Source organism: Leopardus geoffroyi, chromosome B3 (assembly GCF_018350155.1).
Source record: "Leopardus geoffroyi isolate Oge1 chromosome B3, O.geoffroyi_Oge1_pat1.0, whole genome shotgun sequence".
NCBI lineage: Eukaryota > Metazoa > Chordata > Mammalia > Carnivora > Felidae > Leopardus > Leopardus geoffroyi.
Genome location: NC_059337.1, coordinates 53,743,290 through 53,763,180, shown reverse-complemented (window position 1 = coordinate 53,763,180; position 19,891 = coordinate 53,743,290). Strand labels below are relative to the sequence as shown.

The 19,891-nt window shown below is 37.8% G+C and overlaps 1 protein-coding gene and 1 pseudogene across 2 annotated transcripts in view; one reads left to right on the top strand and one right to left on the bottom strand.

Annotated features, from left to right (window-relative positions):
• The window catches only part of USP50 (ubiquitin specific peptidase 50), a 41,219-nt gene that overhangs the window by 5,057 nt on the left and 16,271 nt on the right, over positions 1 to 19,891 (bottom strand). The window lies entirely within an intron of this gene.
• Positions 16,307 to 19,007, top strand: LOC123582274 (annotated as a pseudogene).

Below are 19,891 nucleotides of genomic sequence, written 5' to 3'. Positions count from 1 at the left end.
ACTTCTCCTATCCCTAACCCCCTCCCAACTTGAAAGTATGTCACTCCTCATGACCTCAGAGCAGCTACAACAACCCTTTTTGTACCAAAGACATCTCAAGAATTGTTTCTTGGCTGTTCACTCTCGAACCCCAACATGACACATCAAAAAACAGAATTTTGCTCTAAAATTATAAGACAAGGATGCCCACTGTCACTTTTATTCAACACAGTATTAAAGTCCTGGTTATAGCAAGCAGACAACAAAAATAAAAAAGAGGCATCCATATTGGTAAAGAAGTTAAACTGTCACTATTTGCAGATGACATGAATCCTTAAGATCCACCAATAAACTACTAGAATTAATAAATGAATTCAGTAAAATTGAAGGATACAAAATTAATACCCAGAGGTCTGGGAAGATGTTGGAGTAGGAGGACACTAAGTTTGCCTTGTCTCACGGATCCAACTAGATAACACCCATATCAGCATAAATAACCCAGAAAACAATCCAGAGACTGCCAGAACAAACTCCACAACTAGGGGCCACACTGAAGAAGGTAGGAATGGCAAAGATGTGGTCTAGAAGTAAAATAGACCATGGCTGTCTGTGGTAGAGAGAGAGCCGATGACACTGAGAAGGGAAGAAAATAGACTTTCACTCTAGGGATATTTGCCTTTGAATATGAGAGGGGCTGAATTTCCTGAGTTCTTAAAGCCAGTGGAGCTTAGCCTAGAATTTAAAAATCATCAGGCTTGGCTCTGGGAGAGACTGGAGGGTGCTAAGAAACAGTTCCCTCCCCTAAAGAGACAGCATAACAAACAGGCTGTACACATACTGTGTAGAATCAGCAGTTTGAGAAACACCAGGGGCAGATGGGAGGAAGAGTGATTTGCTCATCTCAGAGTGTGGCCTAGAGAGACAGGAAGCACAGGGAGACCTTTCCAGGAAAAAAGGAGCTGGCAGAAGCCATTTCCTCCCCCAACCCCAGCATAAACGACGGCCATCTGTGGGAAAGAGAACAGCCCAGATACTCCTTCCCTAAATTGCTTGCATCAAGCCCCAATCCCCCAGGCTTTGCTGGGTCTGTCCTTCCCAATCACACTCTCTCCTCAGTCCTGGTGCTGCAAGCCCCCTCCCCATAAAGACGAGCACACACCTTGTTAACACATCTCCTGAACCACATATTTTGCAAAACATCACTTCCAGCAGCATGGAGGGCTGGTCTCATTTTGCAAACAGACCACTGCACACCTCATGGTCCACAACAGGCAAAGAGAGCCTCCATAGACAATTGGACTGGAGGAAAAAGAGGCCAGGGCTCAACAGGAGAGCACACACAACACACATAGGAGATATGTTTTTGAAGCACCATGTCCTGAGGAAGAGGGGACAATGCACTTCAGGGCACTATAGGAATTCTTCTTTATAAGGCTATTATCATTAAGAGCAAGAGAAGTAGGTGACTTTCCTAAAAGAGAAACAGACATAGAGAGTTAAACAAAAGGAGGAGAAAGAGAAACATCTCTCAAATGAAAGATCAGGACCAAACCGCAGAAAGAGACCAAAGTGAAATCAATGTAAGAGAATTTAAGTGGAAAGAGAATTTAAAGTAATGGTCACAAAGATACTCAGTGAACTTAAGAGTGGAGGACATCAGTGTGACCCTTAACAAAGAGAGAAAAAACCAATCAGATATCAAGAACAAAATAAATGAAATTAAAAATACACTTGATGGAATAAATAGCAGGCTAGATGAAGCAGAGGAATGAGTTAATGACCTGGAAAACAGAATAATGGAAAATAACCAAGCTGAGCAAAAGTGATGAAAGAAAATTATGTAAATTGATAATAGTCATAGAGAATTCTGACTCCATCAAGTCATCCACATTATAGGGATCCCAGAAGAAGAGACAAATAAGGAGGCAGAAAATTTATTTGAAGAAATAGTAGCTAAAAACTTCCATAATCTAGGGAAGGACACAGATAACCAGATCCAGGAGGCACAGAGATTCCGCCCCCAACAAAATTCAATGCAAGGAGGTCCACATCAAGACACATAGTAATTAAAATGGCAAAAAGTCATGATAAAAAAATTTTTGGAAGCAGCAAGAGAAAAGAAACTGTTACATACAAGTAAAACCCCATAAGGCTATAAGCGGATTTTTCAGCAGAAACATTGAATATATCATGCCACGTTCTTCCAGACAGCAAAGTGCTGAAAGGAAACATTTAAGGCCCGGAATACTCTATCTAGCAAGGCTATCATTCAGAAGAGAAGGAGGGATAAAGAGTTTTTCAGGCAAACAAAACTGAAGGAGGTTATGACCACTAAACCTGACCTCCAAGAAATAGTAAAAGGGAAACTTTGAGTGGAAAGAAAGACCATAGTGAGAGTATGAAAAATAAAAAACACAAAAACAGTAAAAAATAAGTATTTCTGTCAATCAGTCAAAGAATTCATAAAATAAAAGGATGCAAAATAGGACACCGTACACCTAAAAACGTAGAAGGGAAGAAGAGTAAAAAATGGGCTTAAACTTAAGTGACCATCAACTTAATATAGACTGCTATATGCAGAAGACATTATATACAAACCTAATGATAACCACAAATCAAAAGCCAGTAATATATATGAAAAAAAAAATAAAGAGAAAGGAATCCAAGTATTAAGGAAAGCCAACAAAACATGAAAGAGAGCAAGAAAGGATCAAAGAACATCTATAGAAACAACCACAAACCAAGTAACAAAATGGCAATAAATACATATCTATCAATAATTGCTTTGAATGTAAACTGAACATTCCAGTCAAAAAAACACAAGATGACAGAATGCATTACAAAAAAAAAAAAAAAGATCCATCTATATGCTGCCTACAAAAGACCAATCTCAGGCTGACAAGAGACCTGCAGATTGGAAGTGAGAGGATGGAGAAACATTTATGATGTAAATGGATGCCAAAAGGTAGCTATACTTATACAGAACATATTGGACTTTAAAACAAAGACTGTAACAAGAGACAAAAAAGGATAAGAAAGGGGATAATCCATCACGAAGATATAATAATTGTACTTATTTATTCACCAAACACAGAAGCACCCAAATACATAAAATGGTTAATAACAAACATAAAGGAACTAGTTGGTAATAATATAATAGTAGGGAACTTAACACCCCACTTACATCAATGAGCAGATCATCTAAACAGAAATTCAACATGAAAACAACAGCTTTGAATGATACAATGAACCAGATGGATTTAGCAGATACATCAGAACATTTCATCCTCAAACAGCAGAATACACACTCTTGTCAAGTGCACATGGAACATTCTCCACAATAGATCACATATGAGGCCACAAAAGTCTCAACAAATGCAAGAAATCAAAATTATACCTACAACTTTTCTGACCACAATGCTATAACCACAAGAAAAAATCTGGAAAGACCACAAATAACATGGATGTTAATTAACATGTTATTAAATAATGAATGAGTCAACCAAGAAATCAAAAAACAAATAAAAAATTACATGGAAACAAATGAAAGTGAAAACACAAGAGTCCCAAATATTTGAGATGCAACAAAAGTGGTTCTAAGAAGGAAGTTTATAGCTATAAAAGTCTACCTCAAGAAGCAGGAAAAATCTTAAATGACCTAACCTTACATCTAAAGAAGCTAAAAACAGAAGAACAAACAAAACCCCAAACCAGCAGAAGGAAGGAAATAATGAAGATTAGAGCAGAAATCAATGATCTAGAAACTAAAAAATCAATACAACAGATCAATGAAACCAGGAGATGATTCTTTGAAAAGATGGATAAAACTGATAAACCTCTAGCAAGACTCACCAAAAAAAAAAAAAAAAAAAAATACAGAACCCAAATAAAGAAAATTAGTAATGCAAGAGGATAAATAACATCACAGAAATACAAACAATGGTAACAATATAATGAAAAGCTATATGCCAATAGACAGCTTAGAAGAAATGGATAAATATCTAGAAACAAATAACCTACCAAAGCTAAAGCAAGAAAAAATAGAAAATTTGAACACATCAATCACCAGCAATGAAATTGAAACAATAATCAAAACTCCCCCCAAACAAAAGTCCAGGACCTGATGGCTTCACGGTGAATTCTACCAAACATATAAAGAAGAGATAATACCATTCTTCTCAAACTATTCCAAAAAATTCAAGAGGAAGGAAAACTTTCAAATTTATTCTACGAGACCAGTATCACCTTGATACCAAAACTAGATAAAGATACCACACACACAAAAAGAGAACTACAGGCCAGTATCTCTCACAAATACAGATGCAACATCCTCAACAAAATATTAGCAAACCAAATTCAACAGTGTATTAAAAAAATCATATACCACAATTAAGTGGGATTTAAAACTGGGATACAAGAGTGGTTCAATATTTGCAAAGCAATCAATGTGATACATAGCATCAATAAAAGAAATGGTTAAAACCATATGATCATTTCAATAGGTGTAGAAAAAGCATTTGACAAAATACAACACTCATTCATGATAAAAACTCTCTGCAAAGTAGGCCTAAAGGGAACACATCTCAACATAATAAAGACCTTTATATGAAAACCCACAGCCAACATCATACTCAATGGGGAAAATCTGAGAGCTTTTCCCCCTAAGGTCAGGAACAAGACAACGATGTCCATTCTTAGCACTTTTATTCAACATAGTACTGCAAGTCCTAGCCACATCAATTAGACAACATAAATAAAGGCATCCAAATTTGCAAGGAAGAAGTAGATGACATACTATATATATGTAGACTCCACCAAAAAACCTACTAGAACTGATAAATGAATTCAGTGAAATCGCAGGATACAAAAATCAAGATACAGAAATCTGTTGTATTCCTATATACTAATAATGAGGCAGCAGAAAGTGAAATAAAGAAAAAAATTCCAGGGGCACCTGGGTGGCTCAGTCTGTTAAACATCTGACTTCAGCTCAGATCATGATCTCACAGTTTGTGGGTTTGAGCCCCATGTCAGGCTCTGTGCTGACAACTCAGAGCCTAGAGCCTGCTTCAGATTCTGTGTCTCCCTCTCTCTCTGCCCCTCCCCCACTCATGCTCTCTCTCTCTCTCTCTTTCTCTCTCTCTCTCTCAGAAATAAATAAGAATTTTAAAAAAGAAAAAAATTCCATTTACAATTGCACCAAAACAATAAAATATCTAGGAATAAACAACCAAAGAGCTAAAAGACCCATACTCTGAACACTATAAAACACTGATGAAAGAAAAAGAAGATGACACAAAGAAATGTAAAGATATATGCTCATGGATTTGAAGAATAAATACTGTTAAAATGTGTATACAACCCAAAGCAATCTACAGATTTAATGCAATCCCTATCAAAATAGGAACAGCATTTTTCATAGAACTAGAACAAACAATCCTAAAATTTGTATGGAACAGAAGATCTCAAATATCCAAAGCAATCTTGAAAAAGAAAAAAAAAAAAACCCTGGAAATATCAAGTAATATTACAAGAATTCCAGATTTCAAGTTATATTACAAAGCAGTAGTAATCAAAATACTATGGTACAGTCATAAAAATAGATACAATGATCAATGGAATAGAGCAGAAAACCCAAAAATCAACCCACAATTACATGGTCAATTAACTGACAAGGGAGGAATGAATGTTCAATAGGAAGCAGTCTCTTCAACAAATGGTGCTGGGAAAACTGGACAGCCACATGCAAAAGAACGAAACTTGACCAGTTTCTTTCACTATACACAAAAATAAACTCAAAATGGATTAAAGACCTAAATTTGAGACCTGAAACCATAAAAATCCCTGAAGAGAGCATAGGCAGTAATGTTGCTGACATCAGCCGTAGCAACAAAATTCCTGCACAGGAAGGAAACAATCAACAAAACTAGAATGCAATGTACTTAATGGGAGAAGATATTTGCAAATATCATACCCGATAAAGGGTTGGTATCCAAATATATATAAATAACTTCTACAACTAAACACCAAAAAACATAATCCAATTAAAAAATGGGCGGAAGGGGCGCCTGGGTGGCTCAGTCGGTTAAGCGGCCGACTTCAGCTCAGGTCATGATCTCACATCCGTGAGTTCAAGCCCCGCATCGGGCTCTGTGCTGACAGCTCAGAGCCTGGAGCCTGTTTCAGATTCTGTGTCTCCCTCTCTCTGACCCTCTCCCAATCATGCTCTGTCTCTCTCTGTCTCAAAAATAAACGTTAAAAAAAAAAATTAAAAAAAAAATGGGCGGAAGACATGAAGACACATTTGTTCCAAAGAAGACATACAGATGGCCAACAGACACATTAAAAGATGCTCAGCATCATAAATCATCAGGGAAATGCAAATCAAAACTACAATGAGGTATCACCTCACACCTGTCAGAATGGTTAAAATAAAAAACATAAGAAACAAATGTTAAAAAGGATGTCAAGAAAAAGGAACCCTGGGGCACTGCTGGTAGGAATGCAAACTGGTGTAGCCACTGTGGAAAACAGTACAGAGGTTTCCCAAAAACAAAAAAAATAGAACTACCATATGATCTAGAAACTCCACTACTGGGTATTTACCCAAAGAAAATGAATACACTCATTCAAAAAGATATCTGCACCCCTATGTTTAATGCAGCATTATTTATAATAGCCAAGATATGGAAACAACTCAAGTGTTGATCCATAGATCAATGGATAAAGAAGATATGATATGGATATTATACATATACATATACACACACACACACACACACACACACACATATACACTCAGTCATAAAAAAGAATGAAATGTTGCCATTTGCAGTAACATGGATGAATCTAGAGTGTTTAATGCTAAGTGAACTAAATCAGAGAAAGACAAATACCACATGATTTCACTCCTGTGGAATCCAAGAAACAAAACAAATAAAGAAAAAACAAGGAAAACAAAAAACACAGACTCTTAACTGTAGAAAACAAACTGATGGTTACCAGGGGAGTATGGTAGAGGTTGGGTAAAATAGGTGATGGGGATTAAGAATACACTTAATCATGACCAGCACGGAGAAATGTATAAACTGATCAGTCACTATTTTGTACACCTGAAATTAACATAACACTGTATGTGAATTATACTTGAATTAAAAATTGGTAAAAAAAAAAAAAGAAAAAGAAACAAAGAATGAAAGAAAGAAAGAAAGAAAGAAAGAAAGAAAGAATATATTCTGGAATCAGAAAGAACTGAATGTAAACTCTGATCCCATTAGTTTTTAGCTGTGTGACTTTGATCAAATTAACCCCTCTAGGACTTTTTTCTTATAATAAATTAATAATAAAAAATATGTTCTACACTATAAAATTATTATAAATTTTTTTACTTAAGAAATATAGTGGATACTTGCAGTGAAATCAAGGAAAAGGGGGTTCTGTACCATGTAATGAATATTTGCTCATAGAATTAAAAATTAGTAAATAGCAATATTAGTATTATATTAGTCTACCTTGTAAGCACTGTAAGCAAGTTAATATTAGTGGAGAAGAATTAATAATGTATACTTGAGGGGCACCTGGGTGGCTCAGTTGGTTAAGCATCTGACTTCAGTTCAGGTCATGATCTTGCAGTTTGTGAGTTTGAGCCCTGCATCAGGCTCCGTGCTGACTGATTCTGTGTCTCCCTCTCTCTCTGCCTTTCCCTGCTCTCTCCTCTCTCTCTCTCTCTCTCTCTCTCTCACGCGCACACACACACACACACACACACTCTCTCTCTCTCTCTCTCTCTCAGAAATAAAGCATTTTTTAAAATTAAAAAAATAATTTATACTTGACATTAAACATATCCAGTGAAAACATTAAACATATACAGTTGATACAAATAAAACTATTGCAAAAAATATGAAAAAGACACATTTTAATAGGATAGGAAGAACTAATAGCAAAGAAATACGGTAAGATGATCAACCTTATTAATAATCAGGGAAATGCACTTTAAGAACAAAATGAGATACAATTTCAGACCACTAGACGGGCAAAAACTAAATCTGATAATAATTTGTAGGGCTATATATTGGTATAACCTCTTTGAAAACCATTAACATTACCTAGAAAGTTAAATTTTCATACACTCTATGATCCAAGTGACTTCACTTCTAAATATATATGCTAGACAAACTCACATATATCTGCAAGAATGTCTACATAATGTCGATCATAATAGCAAAAAATCTGGAAACGATCAAATGTCCATCAACAGGGCAATAGATAAATTTCAGTACCTTCACACATATCATATGCTAAGTGAAATTATAGCTACATATAAAAATATGGATGAATTTTAAAAATAATAAAATGAAAAAAGAAACTTGCCAAAGTCTAAAAAATATAATGCATTTTTATAGCTAAAACACAAAGAGTCTAAACAATAATTTATAAACATACACAATAAAATGATATTAAACAGTCAAGAAAATAATAAGCATTAAATTGAGGATACTATAACCTCAAGAGGATAAGGCAAGAGAATGGATTCTCCGGAGCCAAGCGTAGATGAGAGGCCCGTGGAAGAGGGAAGGAAGGGCAGAGAAGCAGTGCACGCTACACGGACTGGCAGGAGGGAGCCGGGGCAGAGGGGCAGCCCGCCAGCAAATCAGAACCCACGAGTCTGGCTTGCAAAAACGGAGGGGCCGGACAGAGTGTGTTTGGACAGCAAGCGGGAGTTAACATCTAGAAGGTTATAAGCTAACAGCTCTGCTCGGAGAGCAGGAGGGCTGGAGGACAACGGGAGGGAGAGTTGTTGCGCCCCGGAAGAAAGGCGCTCACCAGCACCATCTCCCTCGCCCATCCCCCAGCCAAAATCCAAAAGGGAACCAGTTCCTGCCAGGGAACTTGCTTGCACCGCACAAACACCGAACGCTGTGCTTCTGCGGATCCATACCTCCAGCGGCAGGTCTGACTCCCTCCCAGTGCTGCAGGGCCCCTCCTGAAGCGGATCTCCGAAGGAAAAGCGAGCTGAGCCTGCCCCTCCCGCCCCTGTGCATCTTGCCGATCGACCCCAGCTAATACGCCAGATCCCCAGCACCACAAGCCTGACAGTGCAAGTAGCCCAGACAGGCCACGCCACCCCACAGTGAATCCCACCCCTAGGAGAGGGGAAGAGAAGGTACACACCAGTCTGACTGTGGCCCCAGCGGTGGGCTGGGGGCAGACATCAGGTCTGACTGCGGCCCTGCCCACCAATGCAAGTTATTCAAGACAGCACAGGGGAAGTGCCCTCTAGTTCTGCACCACTCCAGGGACTATCCAAAATGACGAAATGGAAGAATTCCCCTCAAAAGAATCTCCAGGAAATAACAACAGCTAATGAACTGATCAAAAAGGATTTAAACAATATAACAGAAAGTGAATTTAGAATAATAGTCATAAAATTAATCGCTGGAGTTGAAAACAGTATAGAGGACAGCAGAGAATCTATTGCTACAGATATCAAGGGACTAAGACACAGCCAGGAGGAGCTAGAAAATGCTGTAAATGAGCTGCAAAATAAAATGGAGACAATCACAGCTCGGATTGAAGAGGCAGAGGAGAGAACAGGTGAACTAGAAGATAAAATTATGGAAAAAGAGGAACCTGAGAAAAAGAGAGAAAAAAAATCCAAGAGTATGAGGGGAAAATTAGAGAACTAAGTGATGCACTAAAGAGAAATAATCTACGCATAATTGGTATTCCAGAGGAGGAAGAGAGAGGGAAAGGTGCTGAAGGGGTACTTGAAGAAATTATAGCTGAGAACTTCCCTGATCTGGGGAAGGAAAAAGGCATGGAAATCCAAGAGGCACAGAGAACTCCCTTCAGAGGTAACTTGAATCAATCTTCTGCACAACATGTCATAGTGAAACTGGCAAAATGTAAGGATAAAGAGAAAATTCTGAAAGCAGCTAGAGATAAACGTGCTCTAACATATAAAGGGAGACCAATAAGACTCGTGACCGATCTCTCTACTGAAACTTGGCAGGCCAGAAAGGAATGGCAGGAGATCTTCAATGTGATGAACAGAAAACACATGCAGCCGAGAATCCTTTATCCAGCAAGTCTGTCATTTAGAGGAGAGATAAAGGTCTTCCCAAACAAACAAAAACTGAAGGAATTTGTCACCACTAAACCAGCCCTACAAGAGATCCTAAGGGGGATCCTGTGAGACAAAGTACCAGAGACATCACTACAAGCGTGAAACCTACAGACATCACAATGACTCTACACTCATATCTTTCTATAATAACACTAAATGTAAATGGACTAAATGTGCCAACCAAAAGACATAGGGTATCAGAATGGATAAAAAAACAAGACCCATCTATTTGCTGTCTACAAGAGACTCATTTTAGACCTGAGGACACCTTCAGATTGAAAGTGAGGGGATGGAGAACTATCTATCATGCTACTGGAAGTCAAAAGAGAGCTGGAGTAGCCATACTTATATCAGACAAACTAGACTTTAAATTAAAGTCTATAAAAAGAGATGAAGACGGGCATTATATAATAATTACAGGGTCTATCCATCAGGAAGTGCTAACAATTATAAATGTCTATGCACCGAATACGGGAGCCACCAAATATATAAAACAATTACTCACAAACATAAGCAACCTTATTGATAAGAATGTGGTAATTGCAGGGGACTTTAACACCCCACTCACAGCAATGGAGAGATCATCTAGACACATGGCCAATAAAGAAACAAGGGCTCTGAATGATACATTGGATTAGATGGACTTGATATATTTAGAACCCTGCATCCCGAAGTAACAGAATATACTTTCTTCTCGAGTGCACATGGAACATTCTCCAAGATAGATCACATACTGGGTCACAAAACAGCCCTTCATAAGAATACAAGAATTGAGATCATACCATGCATACTTTCGGACCACAATGCTATGAAGCTTGAAATCAACCACAGGAAAAAGTCTGGAAAACCTCCAAAAGCATGGAGGTTAAAGAACACCCTCCTACAGAATGAATGGGTCAACCAGGCAATTAGAGAAGAAATTAAAAAATATATGGAAGCAAATGAAAATGAAAATACAACAATCCAAACGCTTTGGGATGCAGCAAAGGAAGTCCTGAGAGGAAAATACATTGCAATCCAGGCCTGTCTCATGAAACAAGAAAAATCCCAAATACAAAATCTAACAGCACACCTAAAGGAAATAGAAGCAGAACAGCAAAGACACCCCAAACCCAGCAGAAGAAGAAAAACAATAAAGATCAGAGCAGAAATAAACAATATAGAATCTAAAAAAACTGTAGAGCAGATCAATGAAACCAAGAGTTGGTTTTTTGAAAAAACAAACAAAATTGATAAACCTCTAGCCAGGCTTCTCAAAAAGAAAAGGGAGATGACCCAAATAGATAACATCATGAATGAAAATGGAATTATTACAACCAATCCCTCAGAGATACAAACAATTATCAGGGAATACTATGAAAAACTATATGCCAACAAACTGGACAACCTGGAAGAAATGGACAAATTCCTAAACACCCACACACTTCCAAAACTCAATCAGGAGGAAATAGAAAGCTTGAACAGACCCATAACCAGAGAAGAAATTGAATCAGTTATCAAAAATCTCCCAACAAATAAGAGTCCAGGACCAGATGGCTTCCCAGGGGAGTTCTATCAGACGTTGAAAGCAGAGATAATACCTATCCTTCTCAAGCTATTCCAAAAAACAGAAAGGGAAGGAAAACTTCCAGACACATTCTATGAAGCAGTATTACTTTGATTCCTAAACCAGACAAAGACCCAGTAAAAACAGAGAACTACAGGCCAATATCCCTGATGAATATGGATGCAAAAGTTCTCAATAAGATACTAGCAAATCAAATTCAACAGCATATAAAAAATTATTCACCATGATCAAGTGAGATTCATTCCTGGGCTGCAGGGCTGGTTCAACATTCGCAAATCAATCAACGTGATACATCACATTAATAAAAGAAAAGATAAGAACCATATGACCCTGTCAATCGATGCAGAAAAAGCATTTGACAAAATTCAGCATCCTTTCTTAATAAAAACCCTCGAGAAAGTCGGGATAGAAGGAATATACTTAAAGATCATAAAAGCCATTTATGAAAAGCCCACAGCTAACATCATCCTCAATGGGGAAAAACTGAGAGCTTTCTCCCTGAGATCAGGAACACGACAGGGATGTCCACTCTCACCGCTGTTGTTTAACATAGTGTTGGAAGTGCTAGCGTCAGCAATAGAACAACAAAAGGAAATCAAAGGCATCAAAATTGGCAAAGATGAAGTCAAGCTTTCACTTTTTGCAGATGACATGATATTCTACATGGAAAACCCGAGAGACTCCACCAAAGTCTGCTAGAACTGATGCATGAATTCAGCCAAGTCGCAGGATACAAAATCAATGTACAGAAGTCAGTTGCATTCTTATACACTAATAATGAAGCAACAGAAAGACAAACAAAGAAACTGGTCCCATTCACAACTGCACCAAGAAGCATAAAATACCTAGGAATAAACCTAACCAAAGATGTAAAAGATCTGTGTGCTGAAAACTATAGAAAGCTTATGAAGGAAATTGAAGAAGATATAAAGAAATGGAAAAACATTCTGTGCTCATGGGTTGGAAGAATAAATATTGTCAAAATGTCAATACTACCCAAAGCTATCTACACATTCAATGCAATCCCAATCAAAATCACACCAGCATTCTTCTCGAAGCCAGAACAAGCAATCCTAAAATTCATATGGAACCACAAAAGGCCCTGAATAACCAAAGTAATTTTGAAGAAGAAGACCAAAGCAGGAGGCATCACAATCCCAGACTTTAGCCTCTACTACAAAGCTGTCATCATCAAGACAGCATGGTATTGGCACAAAAACAGGCACATAGACCAATGGAATAGAATAGAAACCCCAGAACTGGACCCACAAAAGGATGGCCAACTAATCTTTGACAAAGCAGGAAAGAACATTCAATGGAAAAAAGACAGTCTCTTTAACAAATGGTGCTGGGTGAACTGGACAGCATCATGCAGAAGGCTGAAACTAGACCACTTTCTCACACCATTCAGAAAAATAAACTCAAAAGGATAAAGGACCTGAATTTGAGACAGGAAACCATCAAAACCCTAGAGGAGAAAACAGGAAAAGACCTCTCTGACCTCAGCCACAGCAATTTCTTACTTGACACATCCCCAAAGGCAAGGGAATTAAAAGCAAAAATGAACTCTTGGGACCTCATGAAGATAAAAAGCTTCTGCACAGCAAAGGAAACAATCAACAGAACTAAAAGGCAAACAACAGAATGGGAAAAGATATTTGCCATCGGACAAAGGGCTAGTATCCAAAATCTATACAGAGTTCACTAAACTCCACACCCGAAAAACAAATAATCCAGTGAAGAAATGGGCAGAAAACATGAAGAGACACTTCTCTAAAGAAGAAGTGGAAAACAGTGTGGAGGTTCCTCAAAAAATTAAAAATAGACCTACCCTATGACCCAGCAGTAGCACTGCTAGGAATTTACCCAAGGGATACAGGAGTACTGATGCATAGGGGCACTTGTACCCCAATGTTTATAGCAGCACTCTCAACAATAGCCAAATTATGGAAAGAGCCTAAATGTCCATCAACTGATGAATGGATAAAGAAATTGTGGTTTATATACACAATGGAGTACTACGTGGCAATGAGAAAGAATGAAATATGGCCCTTTGTAGCAACGTGGACGGAACTGGAGAGTGTGATGCTAAGTGAAATAAGCCATACAGAGAAAGACAGATACCACATGTTTTCACTCTTATGTGGATCCTGAGAAACTTAACAGGAACCCATGGGGGAGGGGAAGGAAAAAAAAAAAGAGAGAGGTTAGAGTGGGAGAGAGCCAAAGCATAACAGACTCTTAAAAAAAGGAGAACAAACTGAGGGTTGATGGGGGGTGGGAGGGAAGGGAGGGTGGGTGATGGGTATTGAAGAGGGCATCTTTTGGGATGAGCGTTGGGTGTTGTATGGAAACCAATTTGACAATAAATTTCATATATTTAAAAAAAAAGAGGATAAGGCAAAAGATAGAGGGAAAGAGCATACAGATAGATTTAACTGTACTGGTCATGTTTAAATTTATAAGTTGGGTGATAATTTCACAGTTATTCATTTATTATGCTTAATGACTTCCATATATCTGACATATAGTCCTTTGTATTTATCGAACATCACATAATGACATTCAAAAGAAAAAGAAAGGGATAGAAAATATACAAAGAATATCATCCAAAAGAAAGCTGGCATAGTTTTATCAATATTAGCCTAGATAAATTAGTCTAATATTTCACTTAAAGTGAAAAGCATTTTTTACGAATAGAAGATTCTCCGTATGATATAAGGAACAATTCACTAGATTGTTCTAGTGAATTGTGCAATTCACTAGATTGCACTAGATACAAAATTGCACACATAGCTTCAAATTATGGAAATTAAAAATGACAATTACTAGAAAATTTTGACCAAAATCACAATCTTTTAACACACATCCTTCAGTTATTTTGAAAAAGCAAACAAAAACTTATTAAGAGTATATAATATTTGAACAACACAATTAATAAATTATATCTAAATGAAATATGGGACTCTGAACCTAATTTAAAAAATCCTTTCAAGCACACATAAATCTTGGCCACAAGGCAAATATCAACACATGCCAAGAATAAATAACATTTGGACCACATTTCCTAATAAGAATGCAGTTAAATTAGAAGTTAGCAACAAAACAATGATTAAAAAAATCATGTTTGTGGGTGGCCTGCATGGCTCAGTCAGTTAAGCATCCAACTCTTGATTTCAGTTCAGGTCATGATCTCACAATTCATGAGCTCGAGTCCTACATCGGGCTCTGCGCTGAGAGCACTGAGCCTGGTTGGATTCTCTGTCTCTCTTTGCCCCTTGTCCTCTCATGCTCTCTCTCTTAAATAAATAAACTTTAAAAAAAAATCATGTTTGGATATATCATGTAAATGGATGTCAAAACAAAGGCAGAGTAGCAGGATTTATATCAGACAAACTAGACTTTATTCTTGTATTTTTTTTTTTATCCTGCTTTGGTAACAGAGTATACTGGCCTCATAGAATGATTGTGAATGTGTTGCCTCTATTCCATTATTTGTAAGATTTTGATAAAAATTGTAGTAATTATTGGTTTAAATATTTGATAGCATTTGTCAATGAAATCTTTCTCTTGGGCTTTTCTCTGCTGGCAGATTCTTGATTCCTAATTCAACTTTCATTCATGCTTTTGGTCTAAGGTTTTCTACTTCTTGAATTCATGATTGATGATTCAATCATGGTAACTTGGGCATTATCTGATTTTTTTTTTTCATTCTAAGTTATCTGATTTGTTAGTATATAATTGTTTATAGTAATCTGTTATACTATATTTCTGTGGTTCTGCTATATTGTTTTCTCTTCCATTTCTCATTTTGGTGTTTGAGTATTCTCTCTTTTTTTGTCTTAGTTACAGTAGTTAAAGCATTGCCATTTTCCTTAATTTTTATTGTTTGCAAAACTGGTCATTACTTTCAATGTTATGTTATTGATTATTCTGGTCTATTTTATCTCTGATTTTCCTCTGTTATTTCCCTCCTCTACTAAATTTCAGCTAAGTTTCCTTTTTTTCTAGTTTCTTATGGTGTAACATTCAATTTTTTCTTAATAGAAGCATTTATAGCATAAATTTCACTCTAACATCTGCTTTTGATGCATCCCTTAGGTTTTGGAATATTGTGTTTTCTTTTTCTTTTGTTATAGGACATATTTTGATTTGCAGTTTGATTTCTTATTTGGTCCACTGCTTGTGTAGTGTGTTGCTTAATTTTTAAATATTTAATATTTACATTGTAGATATTCCAGCTTTGTTTTATTGTTGATCGTTGGTTTTGTACAAAAGACTGTGGTTGGAAAATATACTTCGTATGATTTTAGACTTTTTTTTAAGTTTATTTATTTAGAGAGACAGCATGAGCAGGGGAGGGGCAGAGAGAGAATCTCAAGCAGGCTTTCCGCTGACAGTGCAGAGCCTGATGTAGGGGCTCCATCTCACAAACCAAGAGATCATACCCTGAGCTGAAGTCAAGAGTCAGATGCTTGACTGAGCCACCCAGGTGTCGGATGATTTCAGTCCTTCTTAGGTCTGCAATATTTGTCAGGTCTCTTTTTTATGTGATTTAACCAGGGGTTTCTTCTGTATGTACTTGAGGAAAAGGTCTCGGATGGAATGTTTTATATGTATCTTTTAGAACCATGTATTCTGAGGTATACTTCAAGTAAGAAATGTTCTTGTTGAAAAAAAATAGCTTAGGGTACTTGTTTAAACTAAAGTATATCAGGGGCACCTGGGGAGCTCAGTTAAGCACCCAACTTTAGCTCAGGTCACCATCTCACAGTTCCTAGGTTCAAACCCTACATCAGGTTCTGTGCTGACAACTCAGAGTCTGGAAACTGCTTCAGATTCTGTGTCTCCCTCTCTCTCTCTCTCTCTCTCTGCACCTCCCTAGCTCATTCTCTGTCTCTCAAAAATAAAATAAACCTTAAAATTTTTTTAAAAAATAAAGTGTATCAGAGGGGAAGTGGGGATGGGTGAAACAGGTGAATAAGATTAAGAATATACTCATGATGAGCACTGAGTAATGTTTCGAATTTTTGAATCATATTGTATATCTGTTTATATAAACATAGTATATTTACTATACTGGGGTTGAAATTAAAAAAATTTAAAAAATCATGTATGGAATTTTTTTACTAGTGGATAAAAAAACACTGTGGATAAAAACACTAGTGGATAAAAAAACACCTCTAACTAGTGGATAAAAAATCACTGTGTGTGTGTGTGTGTGTGTGTGTGTGTGTGTGTATTCATTCATCCCCATACATTTGAAGATATAAAAAGGGACAATTTTATTTTTTAATTCCAGTTAGTTGGGTGCCTGGGTGGCTCAGTTTGTTGAGCATCTGACTTCAGCTCGGGTCATGATCTCATGGTTCACGAGTTCAAGCCCCACGTCGGGCTCTGTGCTGACAGCTCAGAGCCTGGAGCCTGCTTCAAATTCTGCGTCTTTCTCTCTCTCTCTGCCCCTCCCCCACTCATGCTCTGTCTCTTTCAAAAATAAATACAAACAAATAAATTCAAGTTAGTTAATCTACAGTGTAGTATTAGTTTCAGGTGTACAATTTAGTGATTCACAACACCTGGTGCTCATCACAGCAAGGGCAGTAATTAATCCCCATCACCTATTTCAACCATCTCCCCACCCACCTCCCCCCTGTTAATAATCAATTTGTTCTTTATAGTTAAGAGTCCATTTCAGGGCTCCTAAGTGGCTCAGTAGGTTATCGGTATGAATCTTGATTTTGGATCAGGTCATAATCTCATGGTTCGTGGGTTAGAGCTCCACATCCCCCCAGTCTGCAGCCTGCTTGGGATTCTCTTTCTCTCCCCCTCTTTTTGTCCCTCCCCTGCTCATGCTCTCAAAAATAAACATTTTTTTAAAAGAGTCTGTTTCTTGGTTTGCTTCTTTTTTCTTCCTATAATCATTTGCTTTGCTTCTTAAATTCCACATTTGAGTGAAATCATATGGTATTTGTCTTTCTCTGACTTATTTCCTTTCACATAATATACTCTAGTTTCTTTTTTTTATTTTTGAGAGAGACAGAGCAAAGTAGGGGAGGGGCAGAAAGAGAAGGAGACACAGAATCACAAGCAGGTTCCAACCTCTGAGCTATCAGCACAGACCCTGACGCTGGGCTTGAACCCATGAACCATGAGATCATGACCTGAGCTGAAACTGGACACTTAACCAACTGAGCTATCCAGGTGCCCCAACAAACTCTAGTTTCATCCACGTCATTGCAAATGGCAAGATTTAATTCTTTTTGATGGCTGAGTAATATTCCATTTTGTGTGTGTGTGTGTGTGTGTGTGTGTGTGTGTGTGTGTGTGTATAATATTTTCTTTCTCCATTCACTAGTCAGTGGACATTTGGATCTTTCCATAATTTTACTATTGTAAATAATGCTGCTATCAACATCAAGGGTGTATGTATCCCTTTCAATTAGCATTTTTATGTTAGTATTTTTACATTCTTTGAGTAAATACGTAGTAGCGCAATTGCTGGATCATAGGGTAGTTCTATTTTTTTTTTAATTTTTAAATTTTTTGAGGAAGAGTGAAAGTGCACATGACCAGGGGAGGGGCAAAGGAAGGGAGAGAGAGAATGATGAAGACAAACTCCATACCTTTTATGAAAAGTTAATGGCCACAGAAAGTGCTGCTGATTCTCTGGGTGAAGAATAGAAGGGTATGTGGTCCAAATCAGTGGTGGAAATGACAAAGAGAGCTTCTCCATGAAGCAGGGTGTCTTGACCCATGGCTGTGTCTGCCTGCTGCTGAGTAAGGGGCATTCCTGCTATACCGACCAAGGAGGACTGGGGGGAAGAAGCAGGAATCTGTTTGGGGTTGCACTATGGCTGCCAATATCAGTGTTCTCAACTTGATCATTGTGGAAAAGGGGGAGAAGGATATTCCTGGACTCACTGATACTGCTGTGCCTCATCACCTGGGGCCCAAAAGAGCTCGCAGAATCTGCAAACTTTTCCATCTCTTTAAAGATGACGACGTCCGCCAGTATGCTATAAGGAAGGCCCTAAACAAAGATAAGAAACCAAGAACCAAAGCACCCAAGATTCAACGTCTTGTTATTCCACATGTCCTCCAACACAAACATCGGCGTACTGCTTTGAAGAAACACAATACTAAGAAAAATAAGGAAGAGGCTGCAGAAAATGCTAAACTTTTGGCCAAGAGAATGAAGGAGGCCAAAGTAAAACGCCAGGAACAGATTGCCAAGAGACAGAGGCTGTCCTCTCTGAGAGCTTCTACCTCTGAGTCTGAATCCAGTCAAAAAGTAGATTTTTCTAAGAGTAACAAATAAGAGCAGACATCAAAAACAAAATAAAACGAGTTGGGCACTTAACCGACTGAGCCACCTGGTGTCCCTAATTTTTTGAGGAAACTTCACACAGTTTTCACAGGGGCAGCACCAAGTTTGCATTCCCACCAGTAGTGGTAAATGGCCAGTTTTATTTTTTTTTTTTAATTTTTTTTCTATCGCTAAGCATACTTTTTTTTTTTATTTTTTTAAATATGAAATTTATTGTCAAATTGGTTTCCATACAACACCCAGTGGTGCCCTCTCAATACCCATCACCCACTTTCCCCTCCCTCCCACCCCCCATCAACCCTCAGTTTGTTCTGTTTTTAAGAGTCTCTTATGGTTTGTCTCCCTCCCTCTCTTTTTTTTCCTTCCCCTCCCCCATGGTCTTCTGTTAAGTTTCTCAGGATCCACATAAGAGTGAAAACATATGGTATCTGTCCTTCTCTGTATGACTTATTTCACTTTAGCATCACACTCTCCAGTTCCATCCACGTTGCTACAAAGGGCCATATTTCATTCTTTCTCATTGCCACGTAGTACTCCATTGTGTATATAAACCACAACTTATTTATCCATTCATCAGTTGATGGACATTTAGGCTCTTTCCATAATTTGGCTATTTTTGAAAGTGCTGCTATAAACATTGGGGTACAAGTGCCCCTATGCATCAGCACTCCTGTATCCCTTGGGTAAATTCCTAGCAGTGCTATTGCTGGGTAGTAGGGTAGATCTATTTTTAATTTTTTGAGGAACCTCCACACTGTTTTCCAGAGTGGCCTCACCAGTTTGCATTCCCACCAACAGTGCAAGAGGGTTCCCATTTCTCCACATCCTTGCCAGCATCTATAGTCTCCTGATTTGTTCATTTTGGCCCCTCTGACTAGTGTGAGGTGAT